The sequence below is a fragment of the Hylobates moloch genome, unplaced genomic scaffold (assembly GCF_009828535.3).
Source record: "Hylobates moloch isolate HMO894 unplaced genomic scaffold, HMol_V3 SCAFFOLD_5, whole genome shotgun sequence".
Lineage (NCBI taxonomy): Eukaryota > Metazoa > Chordata > Mammalia > Primates > Hylobatidae > Hylobates > Hylobates moloch.
The window spans coordinates 246,234-258,659 of NW_026652280.1; positions in this window are offsets into that span (position 1 = coordinate 246,234).

The window sequence follows — 12,426 nt, forward strand, 5'->3', positions numbered from 1 at the left end:
AAGGGAATTCTTTATTAGATGTCTTTTCCAATAGACAAAATCTCTGGGTTGCAGATTGTGACCAGGCACCTTATCTTGGTGGAGCACACTATGAAAGGAATGCTTTAACAAATCTTGGCCTTTTTTTAAGGCAATATTGTAAGTCCCTCACAATATTGCAATATATCTCCCTTGAGAAAAGTTGGGTTGATTATGTTTGTTCCCATACACATGGGCCTCCGTTATTATTTCTTGAGGACACAGTTGTTTTCCAAAAGGGGTGGATTGGAGTTTAAGCAGCACTAGAGGGAGTGCTTTGGGCCAGGGAGGTGAAATGCCTGGAGATGAATTTAGCCAGTTGTGCCTCTCCACTAGGCCTGAGGATTGGGGATGGTAGGCGCAATGGAAATGTGAAAATATGGGCCAAATTTTACAAATATTTTGAATAACCTGGCCAGTAAAGTGAGTTCTCCTATCGCTGTGAAGTTCACTTGGGACTCGCCACAGTGGGATAATTTTTTCTAGTAGGATTTTCCCAGCTGCCATGGTTGTTGCTTGCCTGCAGGGAAAGCTTTAACCCAATGGGAAAACATGCAGAGCATTAGTAAAACATACTTGTAATCTTGAGATGATAGCAGCTGAATAAAATCAAGCTGCCATACCTCAAAAGATCCAGCTGGAAGGGGAAAATGACCCTGGGCGGCTTTCCTTTATATTTGGGACAAATAACACATCAAGAGTAAAACTTGTGCCACTGTGAAGGATGGTTTCCAGTAATATTGTTTATACCAGGATATCATTTTATCTGGGTTACAATGGGTTAGATTATGGACATATTCCATAAGGGGCACCTGGCATCCCACTGGAATAGTGGTTATTAGGTCCACACCGTATTTCAGTTTCGGGAGAAAAGTATCTCCCTGACTGTTTCCAGGTAGATTTCTCTTTTGTAGGAGCTCTGCTCTGGGTTTCTTTCAACATGTTTCTAAGTGTTTCCGGTTTTATGGCCATTTCCTGGATTGGCGCTGGTGGCTCGGGTGCTGCTCTTTTAGCGGTGGCATCAGCCAATTGGTTACCCTTTCTGTGGTGTCTAATTTTGAGTGACTGGGATTTTTATAATTGCCAAACGTTTGGGTTTTAGAATAGCTTCTAACAGCTCTGATACATGTTGTACATTTTTTATGGGTTGCCCTGAGGAGGCTAAATATCCTGTCTTTCCGTAGCATCCCAAAGTCATGCAAACCCCATAAGCATAGCAGTTGTCGGTGCAAATGTTTGCAGTCTTGTATTTTGCCAATTGACAAGCTCGGGTCAAGGCAATCAACTCGGCCACTTGAGATGATCTGGCTTCAGGAAGAGGACCGGCTTTAATTACCTCTAGTAAGGAAACCACAGCATATCCTGCTCCAAAATTTCCATCCTTACCTCTTAAATAAGAGCCACCTGTATACCATTCTACTTTAGCATTATCCAGTGGCATCTCTTGTAGGTCTGTCCTGGGGGTGAGAAGTCAGTCATCAGAACACAGTCACGAGGGGTCTTGTTGGAAGGGCCTGGCAAGAGAGTAGCCAGATTCAGATTATTATGCTGGAAGTAGCAATATTGGAAGATGGTACAAGCAAAATTTGATAAGAGGCTAACCGACTGACAGACACACGTTGAGTATGATGAGAGTTTAGAAGGGTCTCAGGAGAATGTGGCACAGAAATGGTAAGGGGGAACCCATACTTATTTCTTCAACAGACTTGTACGGAAGGGCCATGGTTGCTATTGCTCTCACACAAGGAGGCAACCCTCCAGCCACTGGGTCCAGGTTTGGCTAAAATAGCCTAGAGGTCTCTGATGATCACCGTGTTTCTGAATCAGTACCCTGGATGCAGTACCTACAGTTTCGTGTATGAAAAGAGAGAAAGGCAGTTTGTAGTTTGGGTGCCCTAAGGCTGGGGCATTAGTTAGAATTTCCTTTATTTGCTGTACAACTGATTGTCCCTCAAGAGTCCACAAGATGGGATCAGGTTGTTCATTTTTTATGTATGCCTACAGAGTTTGAGTCATAAAGAAGAATTTGGTATCCAGTTTCTACAATAGCCAGCCAGGACCCAAAATCCTCTAAATTGTTCATTAGTGACAGGCATTGGGAAAGCTAAAATTCCTCTCACTCTGTCAGGGTTAATACTCAGTCCTTTGACTGAGATAATATGCCTCCAAATGCTTAACTTGCAGCAAGCATAGCTGAAGTTTGTCTTTGGACACTTTGTGTCCCTTGGTGACTGTTTGAATAAATATAGATTATCTTCCTGGGAGGAAGATGGTGTGTCTGAACAAAGGAGAAGGTCATCTACATACCGAATGAGTGTTGAGCCTGGGGAAAAATTAAATCCTCTAAATCAGCTTTTAATATTTGGGAAAAGTAAGTGGGACTTTGTGTATACCCTTGAGGCATTACCGTCCACATATATTGCCCTTCTTTCCAAGAAAAGGTAAACACATACCGGCTGTCTGGATCTACAGGAATACTAAAGAAGGCACTGCAGAGATCTGCAACTGAGAAATACTAGCTGGTAGTGGGTGTAGCTGATAGGATATGTGGGTTGGGACTATTGGGTGTCTGGGTATTGTGATATTATTTATTGCCCTCAAGTCCTGTACAAATCTCCATCCCCTCCCGCTTGGTTTCTTTGTATATAATGGTTTCTTTGTATATAATAATATAAATAAATTGTACATTATTTATTGTCCTGTACAAATCTCCATCCCCTCCTGCTTGGTTTCTTTACTGGGAATATAGGGCTGTTGCAGGGGCTTGTGCAGGGAATAGTGAGTCCCCTTTTCAGGTAATCTTCTATGATAGGGGCGATTCCATCTATGGCTTCCTCTACAATATCGGAGACAATACTGTTTAAGGTTGAGTAGGGGTTTCTTAGGGTTTATCTCTACCTTTATGGGAATGGCTGAGAATATTTTCCCTATATCTGTATTTGACTGAGACCGTAAGTGGAACGGACATCCTTGAGCAAGCGTTCTGCTTCTGGTGTAAACAGGAAAATTGGGGAAGCTAAGAGGAGTTTTATCATTTCCTATTCTTTATTCCCATGTCTTCTCTTCTCCCCTAATATGTCCTCCTCTCTCTCCATTTCATTTTCCTGGTCACAAGGTGATGTTTTAACATTACTGGTAGTAAATTGTGGTACATTGTCAGGACATTTTTTTAATTTGGTATTTTTGGTCCTCTGGTTCCAATTCTTAAGAAGGTTCACCTTTTGATGAAAAAGATATATCGGCATTATGGATGTTGAGATCACAGCGCAAAAGATTGACAAGGGCCGCAAGGCATGTAAGAAGCACGTGGGGCCTGCTGAGTACATCACACTTAGAGCCTGTGGTCGGGGAGCTGAGCCCAACGAAACAGGAAGGGAAAGGTTTGTACGCAAAACGTAAGATTGTGTTATTAGACATAGCCACCATGTTAACTTTTTTATTACTCCGAGGAATGGGGTTTCTAAATAAGCTGGGATTTGTCAGAGATATAGTCATGCCTGTGTCAATAAAGGCAGTTGTCAGCTCATGGTTATTACATTAATCTCCCCCAGTTTTTTTTGTCAGGGTAGAATATTTGGAGACGTGAAACTCTTGTACTTTCTCGGAGCACGCCTAGTCTTCCTGAGTTGCATTTTCCTGCCTTTTCTTTCATTTCAGCCTAAGGCAATCCCTTTTAAGGGGTCCCGGACTTTTACAGCAGCAACAGACTGGGAGGGAAGGGTTCTCAGACCTAGAGAGCTTAAAAATCTTTCTGGGGCTGATAGGTTTGGAAGTTAATTGCTTTAGCTGTACATGCATAACTCCAGCAATCTTCTGTTTTTCCTTTTTTATCGTAGTGTGGGATAATTGGTCAGCTAAGTTAACTAGTTCATTAGTTCTGGCTGTGGCCCAGTTTATCATGTGGCATTTTACAAGGGTGGCTAAATCATCATCTAGTCCGTTTAATAAATTTGCCTTTAATAATGTATCATTTTTATTGTTTTCAAAGCAATCAGCTGTCATCTCACAATATTGTCTAAAAGTTATCTCCAGTGTGTGAAATAATCTAAAACTAATGCATTTGGGTTCTGGCAGCATTGCTGGATTTTTCTCCAATCCACAGCCCTTTGGAACACTGGAGGAATAGTATTTAACAGCCATGCTCCTGTGCATCTTTACACCTGTCTTCTGGATTTGGGGGGCTGGTTGTTGTGGCTGTACTGGGCCTTCAGGGGTCAAATCTGTTATAGGGTCTGACCATTGTGCTTTTTCTAGCTGTTCTTTAGCTTTAGCTTCTGAGACCAACATGTGGACCAGCTGATAAAGGGCTGAATGACCTGGGTCATAGGTTCTGATACTGAGCTCAAATTCTTGGGCAAACCTGATTGGATCTTTATGGGAGCCAGGAAATTCTTTAACTATGACTCACAATTCAGCCTTTGACCAAGGTTGGTAGACAATCGCTGGGGCTCCCCTACCTGTTACCAGTTGTTCCCAAAATGGGGTGGTCATGAGAGAAGTCCCCGTAGGATCCCCCTTTTCTGCATCTTCCAGATGAGACGCTGCCACTGGGGCTGTCGGGGAATCAGCAGCAGCTGGGGTCTTTGAAGTCCGATTCCTGCCTGCCTTTTGTTGAGCAAGTGTTAAACATGCAGGAGAAAAATGGGACAGATCTGGTCTGGGGAAGTTCAGAGAGGTCAGGGTAGAGTGGGAGTGTAGGTGGAGTTGCCAAGTGGGAATAAGGGATTTCAAGGATTTCTTTAAGAGAGGTAAAAGATTAGAGAGTTCTTGATTAGCATTTCTAAGTTGCTTGTTTGCCTCCTATAGGGAGATGAGGCAGTCTTCACCCCTTTTGCTACTCTCCAGATACCACTGAAAATAACTCTCCCATTCTGGTTGCTTATTTGTTGTGCCTGCATTTTCCATCCTGGTTCTCAGGTACACTAATTCAGACATCTCAAAAGATCCCCATTTAGGTCATTGTAACTTAGAATCTGCTTTAGTTATAGTGGTCCACTTGTTTAAATATTTGCATGATGATTTGTGATTTGCCATAAGTACTTTGCACATAGCTGGCCAGAGTTTCTAAAGGGGAATTTTGTGTTCTGCAGGTGCTGGGGTCTTAGAGGACTTGTTCCTCATAATTTAGAGCTCCTCTTCGGATTTGATGAAGTTGGGATGTGTCTGACCCAAAATGTGCTGCTTGCAGACCTGGCTTTTCAGGGCCATTACCTCCTGAACCGGTTTGGTCTACCTGTGTCACGGCTACCTGGCACAAGTGTGTCAGGGGCTCAAGTTGCAGGAGGGGTCGGTTCCTTATATGCACTGCCGGCTGAGATGAGATCCTAAATATGTTCTTCTGAAAGATGAAACCTATTTGGAGCTGCTGCGTGTCTTAGGGAGTGTTTCTCCCAGACACCCTCAGGTGATTCTCAGTTGCCTGAGAATGCCCTGAAAGGCTGAGGGAAGCAAGGTGCTCTATTTCTCCAGCATGGAAGATTCCACACTCATGAGCTAGAGGGTTCATAGTTGGTCAAATCTGATCAGGGAAAGGACCGAAACATATACACATACACACACACACACACACACACACACAAAGCAGAGACAAGCAACAAAAACAGTTAAGCAAAACTAACAATGATCACACAAAATATACGATTTCTAAGCACTCCAAGTGTAAGCAGGAAGTTAGCACCAGCTGGCTGTTAGTGCTAATTTTAGTCATTTAAAGAATTTGCAAGACAGAATTCCAAACCAGTTTCTTACCTAGGGATGGGGCCCAAGCTGGAGACTGCTCTCTGCCAATGCAGAAGCAGACGAATTCACCTTCCATGATGGAAGCCAGTGGAAAAACTCCCACAAAAAGGGAGTTTTTTTTTTTTTTTTTTTAACAGCGAATAAACCTCAGACCTCCCCAACTGAGAAACATTGGAAGATCAGGGATCCCTGGAGGAAAGAAGTCCCAGACTTCGGCAAATTGTCCTGTTGGTTCGGGCTACAAGTGCCTGAGCCAGTACCAAGCACTGAAAGGCAAACTGCCCCAGGCCAGGCTACTTTCACTCAGGATCCCTTTGTGGTTACCAGATGTCAATCAAAGAAAGTGACAAGACAAATCTCAATCATTTTAGAAAATTTATTTGCCAAAGTTAAGGACGTGCCCAGGAGACAGGCCTATGCTCTTCTTCAAAGATGACCTTGAGGGCTTCAAATTTAAAGGGGAAAGGGTGGGATATTGAGAAGCACAGAATGCTGAGATCTTACTGGGTAAAGTTAGTCAGTGTCTTAGTAATCAGGAATGTAATTCAAAAAGTTATTGTTTTTGTAACTTCCTAGAAGCAGGGAATTCAATATTTTAGTCTAAATTTTTACCTAGTAAGGTCCCTTCTATCGCTCAATAATAAATATTCATGGTAACATATGGGAGGATATTTCACCCTGAGTGAATATCCTCCTCTCCATTTGGTTCTTTTTTCTTTCATATAAAAGTTCAGCATTGTTCAATAGATGTAAACAGTTCCTTTATAAGACAAGTTAATTTTCTTATGCTGGTTGCATGGGGGGCAGGGGGCATGCTATGGGGACATCCTGTCAAACCCCAAATCTCTCTAACTTTTGCCTGAAAAGAATTTGGAGTCAAGAGTTTTTACGTAACATTTGCAACCCTATGGCGCCACCTAGTGGAATAGGATTTTTCTCCATGGGGAGCCCCGTCAGCCCTCTTCCCCAAACTTCTAGTTTCCTAATTCTTTTTCCTTTTATGTCCCCCTATCAGTGATCAGGCAACATGTCCTATTTGTAAACAAAAAAAACTCCACTTTCAACAGCCAGGAGGAAGCCATCCTAATAAAACAGGTCTTAGCTTCAATACCATCCCCATCAAAGGAAGGGCAGCCATTCAATTCTTATGTTCTTTTAAGACACCTGTTCTGCATTCAACGACATTGGGATTTAAACAAAAAAAGAATTTTGTGTTTGAAAGGTAATCAGTCTCATTCTGTGGGATTCCAATTTTTCACTGGGGCCATAGCAGGGGAAGCCAAATATGGTATTAGAACACCCTCCATTAAAGAGTCTTGCCCAAGTCCAACTACTACATAATCTTTCCCAGGCCTATTGGGTACCTTGGGAGCCTTTGGGCTGAGTAGGTCTAAGAATCCAACAGGGTGGAAAGCGAGGGTCTTGCACAGGTAAGTGTGACTAGTCCTGCCTACTACCTCCTCTGGATCAATGAGTAAAGGTCACACTTGTATCCATGGGGTGGCACCTATAATGGTTGCCAGGACCCAGAGGAGAGAAGGAAAGAGGAGAAGGGCAAAAGGGCAACACCTTTTCTCTCTTTCCTTCCACCCTTGGTCACACCAAAGCAAGGAAGGGGACTAAGGAACGCCTTGTCTCCCACTCTCTAGATGAGTAACAAACCATCTGCATTCTGTACTTCCCTTGAGTGCATTCTAAATCACTGGAACTCCTTTAACCCTACGACTCTAAAGAGAAAGTGGCGTATATTCTATTACACAAGGGCGTGTTACCATCTTGGGAACAAACAAACCTGGCCTGAGGAAAGTCTTGATTACTATTCAACAACTAAAACTTTTCTGTAGGCAAAAGGGCAAATGGTCCAAAGTTCCCAGTGTGTCTTTGCCTTGCAAGATAACCTAAATCTTTGTAAGCATTGTACAGTTAACCCCACCCTTTTGGCAGCCACGTCAGGCAAGCCTGCAAAGGATGGTTCCCCAGAGTCAAGAAAAAAAACCCTTGGGGAACCCTCGAAAAAAAACTTCTGGGTGCCCTACCTGCCCCACAATAGCCAGATCATTAGCTCCTCTGGTAGTGCCCCTCAAGAAATTCCCAACTTCACTGTTGCCCCTGCAGGAAATGCCCAGTGGTGCTACTAGGGCTCAAGTTTCCTGCTCATTGCAGGACCTTAAACAAATAAAGGTTCTCTAATAACCCTAATAAATATATAGAGGCTTTCCAAAATTTAATCTAAGTGTTTAATCTAACTTAAAAGATGCTATGCTAGTTCTAAGCCAAACCCTAACACACACACACACACACACACACAAAGATATTCTAGCACATATGGGAGCCACCATCCTTATGGCTCCAGAACAAACTCTTTGTCCTCTTATTAAAAACCAATATTAACCCAGAGGTGTGGACAAGTCAAGGGAAAATTGGCCAGGCTACAACTGTTATACTGGTCCAAATTCACCTTAAAAATTCCACCTTCTTCCGTAACCAAAAGCAGTACCCCCTAAAGCCAAAAGCTGAAAAACAAAACAAAACAAAAACCTAAAAGCCATCATGAATAAAAGCACAAAACCTTCTCAAGCCTTGCAACACCCCAATATTAGGGGTACAGAAACCCAGTGGGAAATGGAGGCTAGTTCAGAACTTCCATCTCGTTAATAAAGCTATAGTTCCAATCCATCCAGTGGTTCCTAATCCTTATACTTTGCTAACTCAAATACCTGAGGTAACTAAATGATTCAGTTTTAAACCTAACAAATGCCTTTTTCTGCATACCATTGCACCCTAACTCCCAATACTTGTTTGCTTTAAAAAAAGTCCCTCCAACCGGCCGGGGGCAGTGGCTCATGCCTGTAATCCCAGCACTTTGAGAGGCCGAGGCAGGCGGATCACGAGGTCAGGAGATCGAGACCATCCTGGCTAACATAGTGAAACCCCGTCTCTACTAAAAAATACAAAAAATTAGCCGGGCGTGGTGGCGGGTGCCCGTAGTCCCAGCTACTCGGGAGGCTGAGGCAGGAGAATGGCATGAACCTGGAAGGTGGAGCTTGCAGTGACTGAGATCATGCCACTGCACTCCAGCCTGGGTGACAGAGCAAGACTCCGTCTCAAAAAAAAAAAAAAAAAAAAAAACAGGCTAACTAGTTAACCTGTACAGTGCTGCCTCAGGGAGTCCAAAACAGTGCCCACCTGTTTGGGCAAGCATTATCAAAAAATCTCTCTGAGTTTTCTCATCCTCAGGTTAAAGTTTTACAATATGTAGATAATATTATCTTCTGTGCCTCAACTGAGGGGGTTTCTCAAGAAGGCACTAACGCTCTTTATTTTCTAGCAGGTAGAGGATATAAAGTTTCCAAATCTAACGCTCAGCTCTGTCAAACTTCAGTGAGGTACCTAGGTCTAGTCTTGTCAGAAAGAACCAAAACATTATGTGAGAAGATAATTAAGACTATTTCCCCATTTTCCCCTCCCTGGAACACTCAAACAGCTAAGAGGATTTTTGGGCATTACAGGTTTTTGTAAATTGTAAATACCTGGGTACAGTAAAATGGCTTGCCCTTTATACTGCCTTATAAAATAAACTCAAGCAGCTAAAACTCACTCCCTAACTTAAAAACCTGAGGCTCAGAAGGCCTTTAATCAGCTAAAGCCTGACTTAAAGCACCTACGCTCAGTCTTCCCATAGGGAAGGCATTTAATCTTTATGTCTCAAAAAGAAAGGGAATAGCCTTGGGAGTTTTAACTTAGGCTCAAGGTCCAGCCCAGCAGCCATTTGGTTACCTAAGTAAAAAGCTTAACTTGGTGGCTAAAAAAATGGCCAGCTTGCCTCTGAGCAGTTGCAGTTGCATGGTTGAGTTAGCCATGAGGAATAACTTAACTGTTTACACACCCCATAATGTAGCAGCACTGCTATCCTCTAAAGGAAGTCTCTGGCTAACAGATAATCACCTCCTCAAATATCAAGCTTTGCTGCTGGAAAAACCTGCAGTTCAGTTAAAGACCTGTCCTGGCCTGAACCCAGCCACTTTCCTCCCAGAGGAAACTGGAGAACCTGAACAGGAGTGTAAACAAATGGTGGTGCAAATCTATGCAGCCAAAAAAACCTCAAGGAAATAAGGAGGAGCAAGTCACATCTTACATGGATGGTGGCAGCAAAGAGAGAGCCTGTGCTGGCAAACTCCCGTTTTTAAAGCCATCAGATTTCCTGAGACTCATTCACTATCATGAGAACAGTGCAGGAAAGACCCACCCCCACCATTCAATCACCTTCCACCAGGTTCCTCCCACAACACAAGGGAATTGTGGGAGTTACAATTCAAGATGAGATTTGGGTGGGGACACAGGCAAACCATATCACTATCTTGGGGTTCCCTCTGCTGGCTTTACCTTAAACCATTAAAAATGGATATAAATAAAACATGATATGGGAGCATTTTTAACGCTACCCAAAAAAACACACACCATGAGGGTAAGACTTACTCCTTTAGACGAGGTAAAGTTAATAAGATAGCAAATGCCTTCTTCTGCTTTAAAAGCAGAGGAAAAGAACCATACTTGGGAAACCTTTAAATATTCCAAAAGTGTGCTCGTAATTGCTAAGAGTACAGAGATCTGGAGACTAAGAAGGAATAAGGGTGACACCAAACTGGGAGAGACTATAGAAAAATTTTAATCTAGCCAGACCTCCTAGGTGGAATTCCCAATGGGAATAGCTATCCCTGGGCAGAAATGCCACCCCTTGCCAACCTTATTATCAGGTAATAAATAACACATGGTCCTTGATATGGTTTGGCTGTGTCCCCACCAAAATCTCAACTTGAATTGTATCTCCCAGAATTCCCACGTGTTGTGGGAGGGACCCAGGGGGAGGTACTTGAATCATGGGAGCCAGTCTTTCCTGTGCTATTCTCATGATATCTCTTGAGATCTGATGGGTTTATCAGAGGTTTTTGCTTTTGCTTCTTCCTCATTTTCTCTTGCTGCTGCCATGTAAGAAGTGCCTTTTGCCTCCAACCATGATTTTGAGACCTCCCCAGCCATAAGTCCAATTAAACCTTTTCTTGTTCCTAGTTTCAGGTATGTCTTTATCAGCAGCATGAAAACAAACTAATGCAGTAAATTGGTACCAGTAGAGTCGGGTGTTGCTGAGAAGAGATCTGAAAATGCAGAAGTGACTTTGGAACTAGGTAACAGGCAGAGGTTGGAACAGTTTGAAGGGCTCAAGAGAAGACAGGAAAGTGTAGGAAAGTTTGGAACTTCCTAGAGGCTTTGTCCAACATTTTGATGACAATAAAATTCTAGCTGAGGTGATTTCAGATGAAGATGAGGAATTTGTTGGGAACTGGAGCAAAAGTGACTCTTGTTATGTTTTAGCAAAGAGACTGGTGGCATTTTGCCCCTGCCCTAGAGAACTGTGGAACTTTTAACTTGAGAGAGATGATTTAGGGTATCTGGCGGAAGAAATTTCTAAGCAGCAAAGCATTCAAAAAGTGATGGGTGCTGTTAAAAGCATTTTGTTTTGAAAGGGAAACAGCATAAAAGTTCAGAAAATTTGCAGCCTGATCAATGAAGTAGAAAAGAAAAGTCCATTTTTTTGAGGAGAAATTCAAGCTGGCTGCAGAAATCTGCATAAGTAACAAGGAGTCAAATGTTAGTCCCCAAGACAAAGGGGAAAATGTCTCCAGGGCACATCAAAGGTCTTCATGGCGGCCCCTGCCATCACAGACCCAGAAGCCAAGGAGGAGAAAATGGTTTTGTGGGCTGGGCCCAGGATCCCCTTGCTGTGTGCAGCCTAGGGACTTGGTGCCCTGTGTCCCAGCCACTCCAGCTGTGGCAGAAAGGGGCCAACATACAGCTTGGGCTGTGACTTCAGAGGCTGGAAGCAACAAACCTTGGCAGTTTCCCTGTGGTGTTGAGTCTGTGAGTGCACAGAAGTCAAGAATTGAAGTTTGGGAACCTCTGCCTAGATTTCAGACGATGTATGGAAATGCCTGGATGCCCAGACAGAAGTTTGCTGCAGGGGCGGGGCCCTCATGGAGAACCTCTGCTAGGGCTGTGCAGAAGGGAAATGTGGGGTCGGAGCCCCCACACAGAGTCCCAACTGGGGCACTGCCTAGTGGAGCTGTGAGAAGAGGGCCACTGTCCTCCAGACCCCAGAATGGTGGATCCACTGACAGCTTGCACTGTGCACCTGGAAAACTAAACATGGCATGTAGCAGACACTCAACGCCAGCCCATGAAAGCAGCCTGGAGGGAGTCTGTACCCTGCGAAGCCACAGGGGTGGAGCTGCCCAAGACCGTGGGAACCCACCTCTTGCATCAGTGTGACCTGGATGCAGGACCCGAAGTCAAAGGAGATCACTTTGGAGCCTTAATATTTGACTGCCCCGCTGGATTTCAGACTTGCTTGGGCCCTGTAACCCCGTTGTTTTGGCCAGTTTCTCCCATTTGGAATGGCTATATTTACCCAATACCTGTACCTTCATTGTATATAGGAAGTGACTAGCTTGTTTTGATTTTACAGGCTCATAGGTAGAAGGGACTTGCTGTGTCTCTCTGTTGAGAATTTGGACTACGGACTTTTGGGTTAATGCTGAAATGAGTTAAGACTTTGGGGGACTGTTGCGAAGGCATGATTGGTTTTGAAATGTGAGGATGTGAGATTTGGAGGGG